Source organism: Lissotriton vulgaris, chromosome 8 (genome assembly GCF_964263255.1).
Source record: "Lissotriton vulgaris chromosome 8, aLisVul1.2, whole genome shotgun sequence".
Taxonomy (NCBI): Eukaryota; Metazoa; Chordata; class Amphibia; order Caudata; family Salamandridae; genus Lissotriton; species Lissotriton vulgaris.
The window spans coordinates 154,473,010-154,490,166 of NC_141696.1; the positions used below are offsets into that span (position 1 = coordinate 154,473,010).

General features: G+C 43.6%; 22 non-coding genes across 22 annotated transcripts; all 22 read right to left on the minus strand.

The window, feature by feature from the left end:
- Window positions 1-744: 744 nt before the first annotated feature.
- TRNAL-AAG (transfer RNA leucine (anticodon AAG)) lies at window positions 745-827 on the minus strand. The gene has a single exon. It is a non-coding gene; the product is annotated as a tRNA-Leu (tRNA).
- A 192-nt stretch (window positions 828-1,019) lies between these two features.
- On the minus strand, window positions 1,020-1,102 carry TRNAL-CAG (transfer RNA leucine (anticodon CAG)). The gene has a single exon. It is a non-coding gene; the product is annotated as a tRNA-Leu (tRNA).
- Window positions 1,103-1,733: 631 nt separating this feature from the next.
- Window positions 1,734-1,816, minus strand: TRNAL-UAG (transfer RNA leucine (anticodon UAG)). The gene has a single exon. It is a non-coding gene; the product is annotated as a tRNA-Leu (tRNA).
- A 1,024-nt stretch (window positions 1,817-2,840) lies between these two features.
- TRNAL-AAG (transfer RNA leucine (anticodon AAG)) lies at window positions 2,841-2,923 on the minus strand. Its single transcript has one exon. It is a non-coding gene; the product is annotated as a tRNA-Leu (tRNA).
- Window positions 2,924-3,115: 192 nt separating this feature from the next.
- On the minus strand, window positions 3,116-3,198 carry TRNAL-CAG (transfer RNA leucine (anticodon CAG)). The gene has a single exon. It is a non-coding gene; the product is annotated as a tRNA-Leu (tRNA).
- A 632-nt stretch (window positions 3,199-3,830) lies between these two features.
- TRNAL-UAG (transfer RNA leucine (anticodon UAG)) lies at window positions 3,831-3,913 on the minus strand. Its single transcript has one exon. It is a non-coding gene; the product is annotated as a tRNA-Leu (tRNA).
- A 1,024-nt stretch (window positions 3,914-4,937) lies between these two features.
- On the minus strand, window positions 4,938-5,020 carry TRNAL-AAG (transfer RNA leucine (anticodon AAG)). Its single transcript has one exon. It is a non-coding gene; the product is annotated as a tRNA-Leu (tRNA).
- A 192-nt stretch (window positions 5,021-5,212) lies between these two features.
- TRNAL-CAG (transfer RNA leucine (anticodon CAG)) lies at window positions 5,213-5,295 on the minus strand. The gene has a single exon. It is a non-coding gene; the product is annotated as a tRNA-Leu (tRNA).
- Window positions 5,296-5,927: 632 nt separating this feature from the next.
- On the minus strand, window positions 5,928-6,010 carry TRNAL-UAG (transfer RNA leucine (anticodon UAG)). The gene has a single exon. It is a non-coding gene; the product is annotated as a tRNA-Leu (tRNA).
- Window positions 6,011-7,309: 1,299 nt separating this feature from the next.
- Window positions 7,310-7,392, minus strand: TRNAL-CAG (transfer RNA leucine (anticodon CAG)). The gene has a single exon. It is a non-coding gene; the product is annotated as a tRNA-Leu (tRNA).
- Window positions 7,393-8,024: 632 nt separating this feature from the next.
- TRNAL-UAG (transfer RNA leucine (anticodon UAG)) lies at window positions 8,025-8,107 on the minus strand. The gene has a single exon. It is a non-coding gene; the product is annotated as a tRNA-Leu (tRNA).
- Window positions 8,108-9,131: 1,024 nt separating this feature from the next.
- On the minus strand, window positions 9,132-9,214 carry TRNAL-AAG (transfer RNA leucine (anticodon AAG)). Its single transcript has one exon. It is a non-coding gene; the product is annotated as a tRNA-Leu (tRNA).
- A 192-nt stretch (window positions 9,215-9,406) lies between these two features.
- TRNAL-CAG (transfer RNA leucine (anticodon CAG)) lies at window positions 9,407-9,489 on the minus strand. Its single transcript has one exon. It is a non-coding gene; the product is annotated as a tRNA-Leu (tRNA).
- A 632-nt stretch (window positions 9,490-10,121) lies between these two features.
- TRNAL-UAG (transfer RNA leucine (anticodon UAG)) lies at window positions 10,122-10,204 on the minus strand. Its single transcript has one exon. It is a non-coding gene; the product is annotated as a tRNA-Leu (tRNA).
- Window positions 10,205-11,503: 1,299 nt separating this feature from the next.
- Window positions 11,504-11,586, minus strand: TRNAL-CAG (transfer RNA leucine (anticodon CAG)). The gene has a single exon. It is a non-coding gene; the product is annotated as a tRNA-Leu (tRNA).
- Window positions 11,587-12,217: 631 nt separating this feature from the next.
- On the minus strand, window positions 12,218-12,300 carry TRNAL-UAG (transfer RNA leucine (anticodon UAG)). The gene has a single exon. It is a non-coding gene; the product is annotated as a tRNA-Leu (tRNA).
- Window positions 12,301-13,324: 1,024 nt separating this feature from the next.
- TRNAL-AAG (transfer RNA leucine (anticodon AAG)) lies at window positions 13,325-13,407 on the minus strand. The gene has a single exon. It is a non-coding gene; the product is annotated as a tRNA-Leu (tRNA).
- A 192-nt stretch (window positions 13,408-13,599) lies between these two features.
- TRNAL-CAG (transfer RNA leucine (anticodon CAG)) lies at window positions 13,600-13,682 on the minus strand. Its single transcript has one exon. It is a non-coding gene; the product is annotated as a tRNA-Leu (tRNA).
- A 632-nt stretch (window positions 13,683-14,314) lies between these two features.
- TRNAL-UAG (transfer RNA leucine (anticodon UAG)) lies at window positions 14,315-14,397 on the minus strand. Its single transcript has one exon. It is a non-coding gene; the product is annotated as a tRNA-Leu (tRNA).
- A 1,024-nt stretch (window positions 14,398-15,421) lies between these two features.
- Window positions 15,422-15,504, minus strand: TRNAL-AAG (transfer RNA leucine (anticodon AAG)). Its single transcript has one exon. It is a non-coding gene; the product is annotated as a tRNA-Leu (tRNA).
- Window positions 15,505-15,696: 192 nt separating this feature from the next.
- Window positions 15,697-15,779, minus strand: TRNAL-CAG (transfer RNA leucine (anticodon CAG)). The gene has a single exon. It is a non-coding gene; the product is annotated as a tRNA-Leu (tRNA).
- A 632-nt stretch (window positions 15,780-16,411) lies between these two features.
- Window positions 16,412-16,494, minus strand: TRNAL-UAG (transfer RNA leucine (anticodon UAG)). The gene has a single exon. It is a non-coding gene; the product is annotated as a tRNA-Leu (tRNA).
- Between the last annotated feature and the right edge of the window lie 663 nt (window positions 16,495-17,157).

The window sequence follows — 17,157 nt, forward strand, 5'->3', positions numbered from 1 at the left end:
AGGAAGGCAGAAGGTGGGGCATATTATGCAAATGTATGCTGTCATTGTGCCTTGCAGATTCATGCAGGATTTCTAGATCCTTGCTGGATACAAGAGAGCAGACCTTGTTTCAGATCAACTGTCCCTAGCAGGGAACGTCTGAGCACATGCAGTCTTTTGCTCTCTAGCCCCTGGCCTGGGACTTACCCTCACTGGCTGAGGCGTGAATTTCTGCATACCAACGTTGCATAGATGGTACGTATGTGGTCGGTTTGGGATGGGTGGGAGGTCAAAAGCAGGGAAAAGTATGTCGCCTTCACTTCTAGTCTCCTCTTCTAGGCCTACCTGCCGTTCACTCACTCTGTCTTTGTTTCATTCTCTCCTTCCTCAACACCCCTTCTCACTCACTCGCTCTATCACTTGTGCTCTTTCCCCTTGCTCTGCATTTCATAGTGGAAACATCTCTTGAATGGAGCATTAGAAAATGAGGTTACATAAAATTAACAATCTACTTATTGGAAACCAAAAATATCACAAGTCTGAATGTAACCCATTTCATTAATAAAAGGGACTTTTTAAGCACCCCCCAAAAAACACATAAAACACCACGAGTGCTAGAAGAATATTATACGAGCTTGAAGACAGAATTGGGCAAATTAATTTGCAGTTGAAACTGAAGTTTGTTACTTATTCAGATATTATATGCACTGCCAATTTTTAGCTGAGATTCTAAAAGAACTCAGAGACAAAATGGACTTAAAGTTTTGTCAGAAGTGGGATTCGAACCCACGTCTCCAGGAGAGACTGCGGCCTTAACGCAGTGCCTTAGACCACTCGGCCATCCTGACCACATGTTGCTTGATCATCTACAGAGAGGGAAAGATATTGTGAACCAAAAAAAGCACACATCTTAGGTCATGAGTGGCTAGAGCAAGAAAAAAACTCACTGCACTTTTCCAAGTAGACAACCATATAAGCCCATGTGAAGGAAATGATCAGATTTTTTCTCTCTCAAGAAAAAAGTAGAGTAAACACACAATTGTCAGAAGTGGGATTTGAACCCACGCCTCCAGAAGAGACTGCGACCTGAACGCAGCGCCTTAGACCACTCGGCCATCCTGACTTGCATTTATAGAACCTTCCACAGGCCAGACAGCCATGCAAGTGGGGTACCGAAAAAGTATGCCCTCAATTTATTTATCCTATTATAAGTACTTCCAACAGATCTTTGAACAATCCATAGAGAGCAGTACCTATGAAGAACTCTTTATGCCTTTAAGGCGTACAAAGAGAAAGTGATATTAACCAGCCACTTGAACGGCCCAAAGCTGCTTTGAAATTGAGTCAACAGCCACCTCTTGGCTAGCTAAAGCAAATTCAACAAGGAATTTCAATGTCACAAATAGGGTGGAATACGCAAATCTAAGCAGCCCCTGATCACAGCCCTGAGGAAATTGCCGTAAGTGTGCTGGAGTCCAACTGTCTACCAGATGCTAGGCATTCTTCCATATTTGCATGGCCTGTCTGGCCAGGGCATACAAGAGCATGACTCTTCCAGATGAGCTCTTACATGGGTCCTATGCTCATATAGTAAGGACTGCACTTTGTCAGCAAGACTTTATACAACCGAAATATATGAGAAACCCCAGCTCTCTTGACTAGATGAGGACGGAATCACATCCCAGGTGAAGACCAACAGATGCAACTTCCATCAGATGTTAACCTGAAAAAGGAGATTACATCTCCAAAAGTCATGTCAGAAGTGGGATTCGAACCCACGCCTCCAGAGGAGACTGCGGCCTAAACACAGCACCTTAGACCACTCGGCCATCCTGACAGTGCAGAGTCATAAGAAATGTATAAAAGTCACTCAGAAATTTCTGCCTCCATGCAAGCCTGAAATAATTTAAACCTTCAAACACAAGGTGCAACTTTATGCACAGGACAATAAACACAGAAGATCACATGTGAAAGCATTTCATTTCACAGGAGTACAATTTTTATGCTTTTAGAATACCTCATACCTCTCACCAGCTATTTAGGGTCCTGTATCCTACTCACAAAATTACCTTGCATGCGACCTCTCTCTCTACACAAACAACTACTGCACAGGAAGTAGGAAGGCAGAAGGTGGGGCATATTATGCAAATGTATGCTGTCATTGTGCCTTGCAGATTCATGCAGGATTTCTAGATCCTTGCTGGATACAAGAGAGCAGACCTTGTTTCAGATCAACTGTCCCTAGCAGGGAACGTCTGAGCACATGCAGTCTTTTGCTCTCTAGCCCCTGGCCTTGGACTCACCCTCACTGGCTGAGGCGTGAATTTCTGCATACCAACGTTGCACAGATGGTACGTTTGTGGTCGGTTTGGGATGGGTGGGAGGTCAAAAGCAGGGAAAAGTATGTCGCCTTCACTTCTAGTCTCCTCTTCTAGGCCTACCTGCCGTTCACTCACTCTGTCTTTGTTTCATTCTCTCCATCCTCAACACCCCTTCTCACTCACTCGCTCTATCACTTGTGCTCTTTCCCCTTGCTCTGCATTTCATAGTGGAAACATCTCTTGAATGGAGCATTAGAAAATGAGGTTACATAAAATTAACAATCTACTTATTGGAAACCAAAAATATCACAAGACTGAATGTAACCCATTTCATTAATAAAAGGGACTTTTTAAGCACCCCCCAAAAAACACATAAAACAGCACGAGTGCTAGAAGAATATTATACGAGCTTGAAGACAGAATTGGGCAAATTAATTTGCAGTTGAAACTGAAGTTTGTTACTTATTCAGATATTATATGCACTGCCAATTTTTAGCTGAGATTCTAAAAGAACTCAGAGACAAAATGGACTTAAAGTTTTGTCAGAAGTGGGATTCGAACCCACGTCTCCAGGAGAGACTGCGGCCTTAACGCAGCGCCTTAGACCACTCGGCCATCCTGACCACATGTTGCTTGATCATCTACAGAGAGGGAAAGATATTGTGAACCAAAAAAAGCACACATCTTAGGTCATGAGTGGCTAGAGCAAGAAAAAAACTCACTGCACTTTTCCAAGTAGACAACCATATAAGCCCATGTGAAGGAAATGATCTGATTTTTTCTCTCTCAAGAAAAAAGTAGAGTAAACACACAATTGTCAGAAGTGGGATTTGAACCCACGCCTCCAGAAGAGACTGCGACCTGAACGCAGCGCCTTAGACCACTCGGCCATCCTGACTTGCATTTATAGAACCTTCCACAGGCCAGACAGCCATGCAAGTGGGGTACCGAAAAAGCATGCCCTCAATTTATTTATCCTATTATAAGTACTTCCAACAGATCTTTGAACAATCCATAGAGAGCAGTACCTATGAAGAACTCTTTATGCCTTTAAGGCGTACAAAGAGAAAGTGCTATTAACCAGCCACTTGAACGGCCCAAAGCTGCTTTGAAATTGAGTCAACAGCCACCTCTTGGCTAGCTAAAGCAAATTCGACAAGGAATTTCAATGTCACAACATAGGGTGGAATACGCAAATCTAAGCAGCCCCTGATCACAGCCCTGAGGAAATTGCCGTAAGTGTGCTGGAGTCCAACTGTCTACCAGATGCTAGGCATTCTTCCATATTTGCATTGCCTGTCTGGCCAGGGCATACAAGAGCATGACTCTTCCAGATGAGCTCTTACATGGGTCCTATGCTCATATAGTAAGGACTGCACTTTGTCAGCAAGACTTTATACAACCGAAATATATGAGAAACCCCAGCTCTCTTGACTAGATGAGGACGGAATCACATCCCAGGTGAAGACCAACAGATGCAACTTCCATCAGATGTTAACCTGAAAAAGGAGATTACATCTCCAAAAGTCATGTCAGAAGTGGGATTCGAACCCACACCTCCAGAGGAGACTGCGGCCTAAACACAGCGCCTTAGACCACTCGGCCATCCTGACAGTGCAGAGTCTTAAGAAATGTATAAAAGTCACTCAGAAATTTCTGCCTCCATGCAAGCCTGAAATAATTTAAACCTTCAAACACAAGGTGCAACTTTATGCACAGGACAATAAACACAGAAGATCACATGTGAAAGCATTTCATTTCACAGGTGTACAATTGTTATGCTTTTAGAATACCTCATACCTCTCACCAGCTATTTAGGGTCCTGTATCCTACTCACAAAATTACCTTGCATGCGACCTCTCTCTCTACACAAACAACTACTGCACAGGAAGTAGGAAGGCAGAAGGTGGGGCATATTATGCAAATGTATGCTGTCATTGTGCCTTGCAGATTCATGCAGGATTTCTAGATCCTTGCTGGATACAAGAGAGCAGACCTTGTTTCAGATCAACTGTCCCTAGCAGGGAACGTCTGAGCACATGCAGTCTTTTGCTCTCTAGCCCCTGGCCTGGGACTTACCCTCACTGGCTGAGGCGTGAATTTCTGCATACCAACGTTGCATAGATGGTACGTATGTGGTCGGTTTGGGATGGGTGGGAGGTCAAAAGCAGGGAAAAGTATGTCGCCTTCACTTCTAGTCTCCTCTTCTAGGCCTACCTGCCGTTCACTCACTCTGTCTTTGTTTCATTCTCTCCTTCCTCAACACCCCTTCTCACTCACTCGCTCTATCACTTGTGCTCTTTCCCCTTGCTCTGCATTTCATAGTGGAAACATCTCTTGAATGGAGCATTAGAAAATGAGGTTACATAAAATTAACAATCTACTTATTGGAAACCAAAAATATCACAAGTCTGAATGTAACCCATTTCATTAATAAAAGGGACTTTTTAAGCACCCCCCAAAAAACACATAAAACACCACGAGTGCTAGAAGAATATTATACGAGCTTGAAGACAGAATTGGGCAAATTAATTTGCAGTTGAAACTGAAGTTTGTTACTTATTCAGATATTATATGCACTGCCAATTTTTAGCTGAGATTCTAAAAGAACTCAGAGACAAAATGGACTTAAAGGTTTGTCAGAAGTGGGATTCGAACCCACGCCTCCAGGAGAGACTGCGGACTTAACGCAGCGCCTTAGACCACTCGGCCATCCTGACCACACGTTGCTTGATCATCTACAGAGAGGGAAAGATATTGTGAACCAAAAAAAGCACACATCTTAGGTCATGAGTGGCTAGAGCAAGAAAAAAACTCACTGCACTTTTCCAAGTAGACAACCATATAAGCCCATGTGAGGGAAATGATCTGATTTTTTCTCTCCCAAGAAAAAAGTAGAGTAAACACACAATTGTCAGAAGTGGGATTTGAACCCACGCCTCCAGAAGAGACTGCGACCTGAACGCAGCGCCTTAGACCACTCGGCCATCCTGACTTGCATTTATAGAACCTTCCACAGGCCAGACAGCCATGCAAGTGGGGTACCGAAAAAGCATGCCCTCAATTTATTTATCCTATTATAAGTACTTCCAACAGATCTTTGAACAATCCATAGAGAGCAGTACCTATGAAGAACTCTTTATGCCTTTAAGGCGTACAAAGAGAAAGTGCTATTAACCAGCCACTTGAACGGCCCAAAGCTGCTTTGAAATTGAGTCAACAGCCACCTCTTGGCTAGCTAAAGCAAATTCAACAAGGAATTTCAATGTCACAACATAGGGTGGAATACGCAAATCTAAGCAGCCCCTGATCACAGCCCTGAGGAAATTGCCGTAAGTGTGCTGGAGTCCAACTGTCTACCAGATGCTAGGCATTCTTCCATATTTGCATTGCCTGTCTGGCCAGGGCATACAAGAGCATGACTCTTCCAGATGAGCTCTTACATGGGTCCTATGCTCATATAGTAAGGACTGCACTTTGTCAGCAAGACTTTATACAACCGAAATATATGAGAAACCCCAGCTCTCTTGACTAGATGAGGACGGAATCACATCCCAGGTGAAGACCAACAGATGCAACTTCCATCAGATGTTAACCTGAAAAAGGAGATTACATCTCCAAAAGTCATGTCAGAAGTGGGATTCGAACCCACGCCTCCAGAGGAGACTGCGGCCTAAACACAGCGCCTTAGACCACTCGGCCATCCTGACAGTGCAGAGTCTTAAGAAATGTATAAAAGTCACTCAGAAATTTCTGCCTCCATGCAAGCCTGAAATAATTTAAACCTTCAAACACAAGGTGCAACTTTATGCACAGGACAATAAACACAGAAGATCACATGTGAAAGCATTTCATTTCACAGGTGTACAATTTTTCTGCTTTTAGAATACCTCATACCTCTCACCAGCTATTTAGGGTCCTGTATCCTACTCACAAAATTACCTTGCATGCGACCTCTCTCTCTACACAAACAACTACTGCACAGGAAGTAGGAAGGCAGAAGGTGGGGCATATTATGCAAATGTATGCTGTCATTGTGCCTTGCAGATTCATGCAGGATTTCTAGATCCTTGCTGGATACAAGAGAGCAGACCTTGTTTCAGATCAACTGTCCCTAGCAGGGAACGTCTGAGCACATGCAGTCTTTTGCTCTCTAGCCCCTGGCCTGGGACTTACCCTCACTGGCTGAGGCGTGAATTTCTGCATACCTACGTTGCATAGATGGTACGTATGTGGTCGGTTTGGGATGGGTGGGAGGTCAAAAGCAGGGAAAAGTATGTCGCCTTCACTTCTAGTCTCCTCTTCTAGGCCTACCTGCCGTTCACTCACTCTGTCTTTGTTTCATTCTCTCCTTCCTCAACACCCCTTCTCACTCACTCGCTCTATCACTTGTGCTCTTTCCCCTTGCTCTGCATTTCATAGTGGAAACATCTCTTGAATGGAGCATTAGAAAATGAGGTTACATAAAATTAACAATCTACTTATTGGAAACCAAAAATATCACAAGTCTGAATGTAACCCATTTCATTAATAAAAGGGACTTTTTAAGCACCCCCCAAAAAACACATAAAACAGCACGAGTGCTAGAAGAATATTATACGAGCTTGAAGACAGAATTGGGCAAATTAATTTGCAGTTGAAACTGAAGTTTGTTACTTATTCAGATATTATATGCACTGCCAATTTTTAGCTGAGATTCTAAAAGAACTCAGAGACAAAATGGACTTAAAGTTTTGTCAGAAGTGGGATTCGAACCCACGTCTCCAGGAGAGACTGCGGCCTTAACGCAGCGCCTTAGACCACTCGGCCTTCCTGACCACATGTTGCTTGATCATCTACAGAGAGGGAAAGATATTGTGAACCAAAAAAAGCACACATCTTAGGTCATGAGTGGCTAGAGCAAGAAAAAAACTCACTGCACTTTTCCAAGTAGACAACCATATAAGCCCATGTGAAGGAAATAATCTGATTTTTTCTCTCTCAAGAAAAAAGTAGAGTAAACACACAATTGTCAGAAGTGGGATTTGAACCCACGCCTCAAGAAGAGACTGCGACCTGAACGCAGCGCCTTAGACCACTCAGCCATCCTGACTTGCATTTATAGAACCTTCCACAGGCCAGACAGCCATGCAAGTGGGGTACCGAAAAAGCATGCCCTCAATTTATTTATCCTATTATAAGTACTTCCAACAGATCTTTGAACAATCCATAGAGAGCAGTACCTATGAAGAACTCTTTATGCCTTTAAGGCGTACAAAGAGAAAGTGCTATTAACCAGCCACTTGAACGGCCCAAAGCTGCTTTGAAATTGAGTCAACAGCCACCTCTTGGCTAGCTAAAGCAAATTCAACAAGGAATTTCAATGTCACAACATAGGGTGGAATACGCAAATCTAAGCAGCCCCTGATCACAGCCCTGAGGAAATTGCCGTAAGTGTGCTGGAGTCCAACTGTCTACCAGATGCTAGGCATTCTTCCATATTTGCATTGCCTGTCTGGCCAGGGCATACAAGAGCATGACTCTTCCAGATGAGCTCTTACATGGGTCCTATGCTCATATAGTAAGGACTGCACTTTGTCAGCAAGACTTTATACAACCGAAATATATGAGAAACCCCAGCTCTCTTGACTAGATGAGGACGGAATCACATCCCAGGTGAAGACCAACAGATGCAACTTCCATCAGATGTTAACCTGAAAAAGGAGATTACATCTCCAAAAGTCATGTCAGAAGTGGGATTCGAACCCACGCCTCCAGAGGAGACTGCGGCCTAAACACAGCGCCTTAGACCACTCGGCCATCCTGACAGTGCAGAGTCTTAAGAAATGTATAAAAGTCACTCAGAAATTTCTGCCTCCATGCAAGCCTGAAATAATTTAAACCTTCAAACACAAGGTGCAACTTTATGCACAGGACAATAAACACAGAAGATCACATGTGAAAGCATTTCATTTCACAGGTGTACAATTTTTATGCTTTTAGAATACCTCATACCTCTCACCAGCTATTTAGGGTCCTGTATCCTACTCACAAAATTACCTTGCATGCGACCTCTCTCTCTACACAAACAACTACTGCACAGGAAGTAGGAAGGCAGAAGGTGGGGCATATTATGCAAATGTATGCTGTCATTGTGCCTTGCAGATTCATGCAGGATTTCTAGATCCTTGCTGTATACAAGAGTGCAGACCTTGTTTCAGATCAACTGTCCCTAGCAGGGAACGTCTGAGCACATGCAGTCTTTTGCTCTCTAGCCCCTGGCCTGGGACTTACCCTCACTGGCTGAGGCGTGAATTTCTGCATACCAACGTTGCATAGATGGTACGTATGTGGTCGGTTTGGGATGGGTGGGAGGTCAAAAGCAGGGAAAAGTATGTCGCCTTCACTTCTAGTCTCCTCTTCTAGGCCTACCTGCCGTTCACTCACTCTGTCTTTGTTTCATTCTCTCCTTCCTCAACACCCCTTCTCACTCACTCGCTCTATCACTTGTGCTCTTTCCCCTTGCTCTGCATTTCATAGTGGAAACATCTCTTGAATGGAGCATTAGAAAATGAGGTTACATAAAATTAACAATCTACTTATTGGAAACCAAAAATATCACAAGTCTGAATGTAACCCATTTCATTAATAAAAGGGACTTTTTAAGCACCCCCTAAAAAACACATAAAACACCACGAGTGCTAGAAGAATATTATACGAGCTTGAAGACAGAATTGGGCAAATTAATTTGCAGTTGAAACTGAAGTTTGTTACTTATTCAGATATTATATGCACTGCCAATTTTTAGCTGAGATTCTAAAAGAACTCAGAGACAAAATGGACTTAAAGGTTTGTCAGAAGTGGGATTCGAACCCACGCCTCCAGGAGAGACTGCGGACTTAACGCAGCGCCTTAGACCACTCGGCCATCCTGACCACACATTGCTTGATCATCTACAGAGAGGGAAAGATATTGTGAACCAAAAAAAGCACACATCTTAGGTCATGAGTGGCTAGAGCAAGAAAAAAACTCACTGCACTTTTCCAAGTAGACAACCATATAAGCCCATGTGAGGGAAATGATCTGATTTTTTCTCTCCCAAGAAAAAAGTAGAGTAAACACACAATTGTCAGAAGTGGGATTTGAACCCACGCCTCCAGAAGAGACTGCGACCTGAACGCAGCGCCTTAGACCACTCGGCCATCCTGACTTGCATTTATAGAACCTTCCACAGGCCAGACAGCCATGCAAGTGGGGTACCAAAAAAGCATGCCCTCAATTTATTTATCCTATTATAAGTACTTCCAACAGATCTTTGAACAATCCATAGAGAGCAGTACCTATGAAGAACTCTTTATGCCTTTAAGGCGTACAAAGAGAAAGTGCTATTAACCAGCCACTTGAACGGCCCAAAGCTGCTTTGAAATTGAGTCAACAGCCACCTCTTGGCTAGCTAAAGCAAATTCAACAAGGAATTTCAATGTCACAACATAGGGTGGAATACGCAAATCTAAGCAGCCCCTGATCACAGCCCTGAGGAAATTGCCGTAAGTGTGCTGGAGTCCAACTGTCTACCAGATGCTAGGCATTCTTCCATATTTGCATTGCCTGTCTGGCCAGGGCATACAAGAGCATGACTCTTCCAGATGAGCTCTTACATGGGTCCTATGCTCATATAGTAAGGACTGCACTTTGTCAGCAAGACTTTATACAACCGAAATATATGAGAAACCCCAGCTCTCTTGACTAGATGAGGACGGAATCACATCCCAGGTGAAGACCAACAGATGCAACTTCCATCAGATGTTAACCTGAAAAAGGAGATTACATCTCCAAAAGTCATGTCAGAAGTGGGATTCGAACCCACGCCTCCAGAGGAGACTGCGGCCTAAACACAGCGCCTTAGACCACTCGGCCATCCTGACAGTGAAGAGTCTTAAGAAATGTATAAAAGTCACTCAGAAATTTCTGCCTCCATGCAAGCCTGAAATAATTTAAACCTTCAAACACAAGGTGCAACTTTATGCACAGGACAATAAACACAGAAGATCACATGTGAAAGCATTTCATTTCACAGGTGTACAATTTTTATGCTTTTAGAATACCTCATACCTCTCACCAGCTATTTAGGGTCCTGTATCCTACTCACAAAATTACCTTGCATGCGACCTCTCTCTCTACACAAACAACTACTGCACAGGAAGTAGGAAGGCAGAAGGTGGGGCATATTATGCAAATGTATGCTGTCATTGTGCCTTGCAGATTCATGCAGGATTTCTAGATCCTTGCTGGATACAAGAGAGCAGACCTTGTTTCAGATCAACTGTCCCTAGCAGGGAACGTCTGAGCACATGCAGTCTTTTGCTCTCTAGCCCCTGGCCTGGGACTTACCCTCACTGGCTGAGGCGTGAATTTCTGCATACCAACGTTGCATAGATGGTACGTATGTGGTCGGTTTGGGATGGGTGGGAGGTCAAAAGCAGGGAAAAGTATGTCGCCTTCACTTCTAGTCTCCTCTTCTAGGCCTACCTGCCGTTCACTCACTCTGTCTTTGTTTCATTCTCTCCTTCCTCAACACCCCTTCTCACTCACTCACTCTATCACTTGTGCTCTTTCCCCTTGCTCTGCATTTCATAGTGGAAACATCTCTTGAATGGAGCATTAGAAAATGAGGTTACATAAAATTAACAATCTACTTATTGGAAACCAAAAATATCACAAGTCTGAATGTAACCCATTTCATTAATAAAAGGGACTTTTTAAGCACCCCCCAAAAAACACATAAAACACCACGAGTGCTAGAAGAATATTATACGAGCTTGAAGACAGAATTGGGCAAATTAATTTGCAGTTGAAACTGAAGTTTGTTACTTATTCAGATATTATATGCACTGCCAATTTTTAGCTGAGATTCTAAAAGAACTCAGAGACAAAATGGACTTAAAGTTTTGTCAGAAGTGGGATTCGAACCCACGTCTCCAGGAGAGACTGCGGCCTTAAAGCAGTGCCTTAGACCACTCGGCCATCCTGACCACATGTTGCTTGATCATCTACAGAGAGGGAAAGATATTGTGAACCAAAAAAAGCACACATCTTAGGTCATGAGTGGCTAGAGCAAGAAAAAAACTCACTGCACTTTTCCAAGTAGACAACCATATAAGCCCATGTGAAGGAAATGATCAGATTTTTTCTCTCTCAAGAAAAAAGTAGAGTAAACACACAATTGTCAGAAGTGGGATTTGAACCCACGCCTCCAGAAGAGACTGCGACCTGAACGCAGCGCCTTAGACCACTCGGCCATCCTGACTTGCATTTATAGAACCTTCCACAGGCCAGACAGCCATGCAAGTGGGGTACCGAAAAAGTATGCCCTCAATTTATTTATCCTATTATAAGTACTTCCAACAGATCTTTGAACAATCCATAGAGAGCAGTACCTATGAAGAACTCTTTATGCCTTTAAGGCGTACAAAGAGAAAGTGATATTAACCAGCCACTTGAACGGCCCAAAGCTGCTTTGAAATTGAGTCAACAGCCACCTCTTGGCTAGCTAAAGCAAATTCAACAAGGAATTTCAATGTCACAAATAGGGTGGAATACGCAAATCTAAGCAGCCCCTGATCACAGCCCTGAGGAAATTGCCGTAAGTGTGCTGGAGTCCAACTGTCTACCAGATGCTAGGCATTCTTCCATATTTGCATGGCCTGTCTGGCCAGGGCATACAAGAGCATGACTCTTCCAGATGAGCTCTTACATGGGTCCTATGCTCATATAGTAAGGACTGCACTTTGTCAGCAAGACTTTATACAACCGAAATATATGAGAAACCCCAGCTCTCTTGACTAGATGAGGACGGAATCACATCCCAGGTGAAGACCAACAGATGCAACTTCCATCAGATGTTAACCTGAAAAAGGAGATTACATCTCCAAAAGTCATGTCAGAAGTGGGATTCGAACCCACGCCTCCAGAGGAGACTGCGGCCTAAACACAGCACCTTAGACCACTCGGCCATCCTGACAGTGCAGAGTCATAAGAAATGTATAAAAGTCACTCAGAAATTTCTGCCTCCATGCAAGCCTGAAATAATTTAAACCTTCAAACACAAGGTGCAACTTTATGCACAGGACAATAAACACAGAAGATCACATGTGAAAGCATTTCATTTCACAGGAGTACAATTTTTATGCTTTTAGAATACCTCATACCTCTCACCAGCTATTTAGGGTCCTGTATCCTACTCACAAAATTACCTTGCATGCGACCTCTCTCTCTACACAAACAACTACTGCACAGGAAGTAGGAAGGCAGAAGGTGGGGCATATTATGCAAATGTATGCTGTCATTGTGCCTTGCAGATTCATGCAGGATTTCTAGATCCTTGCTGGATACAAGAGAGCAGACCTTGTTTCAGATCAACTGTCCCTAGCAGGGAACGTCTGAGCACATGCAGTCTTTTGCTCTCTAGCCCCTGGCCTTGGACTCACCCTCACTGGCTGAGGCGTGAATTTCTGCATACCAACGTTGCACAGATGGTACGTTTGTGGTCGGTTTGGGATGGGTGGGAGGTCAAAAGCAGGGAAAAGTATGTCGCCTTCACTTCTAGTCTCCTCTTCTAGGCCTACCTGCCGTTCACTCACTCTGTCTTTGTTTCATTCTCTCCATCCTCAACACCCCTTCTCACTCACTCGCTCTATCACTTGTGCTCTTTCCCCTTGCTCTGCATTTCATAGTGGAAACATCTCTTGAATGGAGCATTAGAAAATGAGGTTACATAAAATTAACAATCTACTTATTGGAAACCAAAAATATCACAAGACTGAATGTAACCCATTTCATTAATAAAAGGGACTTTTTAAGCACCCCCCAAAAAACACATAAAACAGCACGAGTGCTAGAAGAATATTATACGAGCTTGAAGACAGAATTGGGCAAATTAATTTGCAGTTGAAACTGAAGTTTGTTACTTATTCAGATATTATATGCACTGCCAATTTTTAGCTGAGATTCTAAAAGAACTCAGAGACAAAATGGACTTAAAGTTTTGTCAGAAGTGGGATTCGAACCCACGTCTCCAGGAGAGACTGCGGCCTTAACGCAGCGCCTTAGACCACTCGGCCATCCTGACCACATGTTGCTTGATCATCTACAGAGAGGGAAAGATATTGTGAACCAAAAAAAGCACACATCTTAGGTCATGAGTGGCTAGAGCAAGAAAAAAACTCACTGCACTTTTCCAAGTAGACAACCATATAAGCCCATGTGAAGGAAATGATCTGATTTTTTCTCTCTCAAGAAAAAAGTAGAGTAAACACACAATTGTCAGAAGTGGGATTTGAACCCACGCCTCCAGAAGAGACTGCGACCTGAACGCAGCGCCTTAGACCACTCGGCCATCCTGACTTGCATTTATAGAACCTTCCACAGGCCAGACAGCCATGCAAGTGGGGTACCGAAAAAGCATGCCCTCAATTTATTTATCCTATTATAAGTACTTCCAACAGATCTTTGAACAATCCATAGAGAGCAGTACCTATGAAGAACTCTTTATGCCTTTAAGGCGTACAAAGAGAAAGTGCTATTAACCAGCCACTTGAACGGCCCAAAGCTGCTTTGAAATTGAGTCAACAGCCACCTCTTGGCTAGCTAAAGCAAATTCAACAAGGAATTTCAATGTCACAACATAGGGTGGAATACGCAAATCTAAGCAGCCCCTGATCACAGCCCTGAGGAAATTGCCGTAAGTGTGCTGGAGTCCAACTGTCTACCAGATGCTAGGCATTCTTCCATATTTGCATTGCCTGTCTGGCCAGGGCATACAAGAGCATGACTCTTCCAGATGAGCTCTTACATGGGTCCTATGCTCATATAGTAAGGACTGCACTTTGTCAGCAAGACTTTATACAACCGAAATATATGAGAAACCCCAGCTCTCTTGACTAGATGAGGACGGAATCACATCCCAGGTGAAGACCAACAGATGCAACTTCCATCAGATGTTAACCTGAAAAAGGAGATTACATCTCCAAAAGTCATGTCAGAAGTGGGATTCGAACCCACGCCTCCAGAGGAGACTGCGGCCTAAACACAGCGCCTTAGACCACTCGGCCATCCTGACAGTGCAGAGTCTTAAGAAATGTATAAAAGTCACTCAGAAATTTCTGCCTCCATGCAAGCCTGAAATAATTTAAACCTTCAAACACAAGGTGCAACTTTATGCACAGGACAATAAACACAGAAGATCACATGTGAAAGCATTTCATTTCACAGGTGTACAATTGTTATGCTTTTAGAATACCTCATACCTCTCACCAGCTATTTAGGGTCCTGTATCCTACTCACAAAATTACCTTGCATGCGACCTCTCTCTCTACACAAACAACTACTGCACAGGAAGTAGGAAGGCAGAAGGTGGGGCATATTATGCAAATGTATGCTGTCATTGTGCCTTGCAGATTCATGCAGGATTTCTAGATCCTTGCTGGATACAAGAGAGCAGACCTTGTTTCAGATCAACTGTCCCTAGCAGGGAACGTCTGAGCACATGCAGTCTTTTGCTCTCTAGCCCCTGGCCTGGGACTTACCCTCACTGGCTGAGGCGTGAATTTCTGCATACCAACGTTGCATAGATGGTACGTATGTGGTCGGTTTGGGATGGGTGGGAGGTCAAAAGCAGGGAAAAGTATGTCGCCTTCACTTCTAGTCTCCTCTTCTAGGCCTACCTGCTGTTCACTCACTCTGTCTTTGTTTCATTCTCTCCTTCCTCAACACCCCTTCTCACTCACTCGCTCTATCACTTGTGCTCTTTCCCCTTGCTCTGCATTTCATAGTGGAAACATCTCTTGAATGGAGCATTAGAAAATGAGGTTACATAAAATTAACAATCTACTTATTGGAAACCAAAAATATCACAAGTCTGAATGTAACCCATTTCATTAATAAAAGGGAGTTTTTAAGCACCCCCCTAAAAACACATAAAACACCACGAGTGCTAGAAGAATATTATACGAGCTTGAAGACAGAATTGGGCAAATTAATTTGCAGTTGAAACTGAAGTTTGTTACTTATTCAGATATTATATGCACTGCCAATTTTTAGCTGAGATTCTAAAAGAACTCAGAGACAAAATGGACTTAAAGTTTTGTCAGAAGTGGGATTCGAACCCAGGCCTCCAGGAGAGACTGCGGCCTTAACGCAGCGCCTTAGACCACTCGGCCATCCTGACCACATATTGATTGATCATCTACAGAGAGGGAAAGATATTGTGAACCAAAAAAAGCACACATCTTAGGTCATGAGTGGCTAGAGCAAGAAAAAAACTCACTGCACTTTTCCAAGTAGACAACCATATAAGCCCATGTGAGGGAAATGATCTGATTTTTTCTCTCCCAAGAAAAAAGTAGAGTAAACACACAATTGTCAGAAGTGGGATTTGAACCCACGCCTCCAGAAGAGACTGCGACCTGAACGCAGCGCCTTAGACCACTCGGCCATCCTGACTTGCATTTATAGAACCTTCCACAGGCCAGACAGCCATGCAAGTGGGGTACCAAAAAAGCATGCCCTCAATTTATTTATCCTATTATAAGTACTTCCAACAGATCTTTGAACAATCCATAGAGAGCAGTACCTATGAAGAACTCTTTATGCCTTTAAGGCGTACAAAGAGAAAGTGCTATTAACCAGCCACTTGAACGGCCCAAAGCTGCTTTGAAATTGAGTCAACAGCCACCTCTTGGCTAGCTAAAGCAAATTCAACAAGGAATTTCAATGTCACAACATAGGGTGGAATACGCAAATCTAAGCAGCCCCTGATCACAGCCCTGAGGAAATTGCCGTAAGTGTGCTGGAGTCCAACTGTCTACCAGATGCTAGGCATTCTTCCATATTTGCATTGCCTGTCTGGCCAGGGCATACAAGAGCATGACTCTTCCAGATGAGCTCTTACATGGGTCCTATGCTCATATAGTAAGGACTGCACTTTGTCAGCAAGACTTTATACAACCGAAATATATGAGAAACCCCAGCTCTCTTGACTAGATGAGGACGGAATCACATCCCAGGTGAAGACCAACAGATGCAACTTCCATCAGATGTTAACCTGAAAAAGGAGATTACATCTCCAAAAGTCATGTCAGAAGTGGGATTCGAACCCACGCCTCCAGAGGAGACTGCGGCCTAAACACAGCACCTTAGACCACTCGGCCATCCTGACAGTGAAGAGTCTTAAGAAATGTATAAAAGTCACTCAGAAATTTCTGCCTCCATGCAAGCCTGAAATAATTTAAACCTTCAAACACAAGGTGCAACTTTATGCACAGGACAATAAACACAGAAGATCACATGTGAAAGCATTTCATTTCACAGGTGTACAATTTTTATGCTTTTAGAATACCTCATACCTCTCACCAGCTATTTAGGGTCCTGTATCCTACTCACAAAATTACCTTGCATGCGACCTCTCTCTCTACACAAACAACTACTGCACAGGAAGTAGGAAGGCAGAAGGTGGGGCATATTATGCAAATGTATGCTGTCATTGTGCCTTGCAGATTCATGCAGGATTTCTAGATCCTTGCTGGATACAAGAGAGCAGACCTTGTTTCAGATCAACTGTCCCTAGCAGGGAACGTCTGAGCACATGCAGTCTTTTGCTCTCTAGCCCCTGGCCTGGGACTTACCCTCACTGGCTGAGGCGTGAATTTCTGCATACCAACGTTGCATAGATGGTACGTATGTGGTCGGTTTGGGATGGGTGGGAGGTCAAAAGCAGGGAAAAGTATGTCGCCTTCACTTCTAGTCTCCTCTTCTAGGCCTACCTGCCGTTCACTCACTCTGTCTTTGTTTCATTCTCTCCTTCCTCAACACCCCTTCTCAC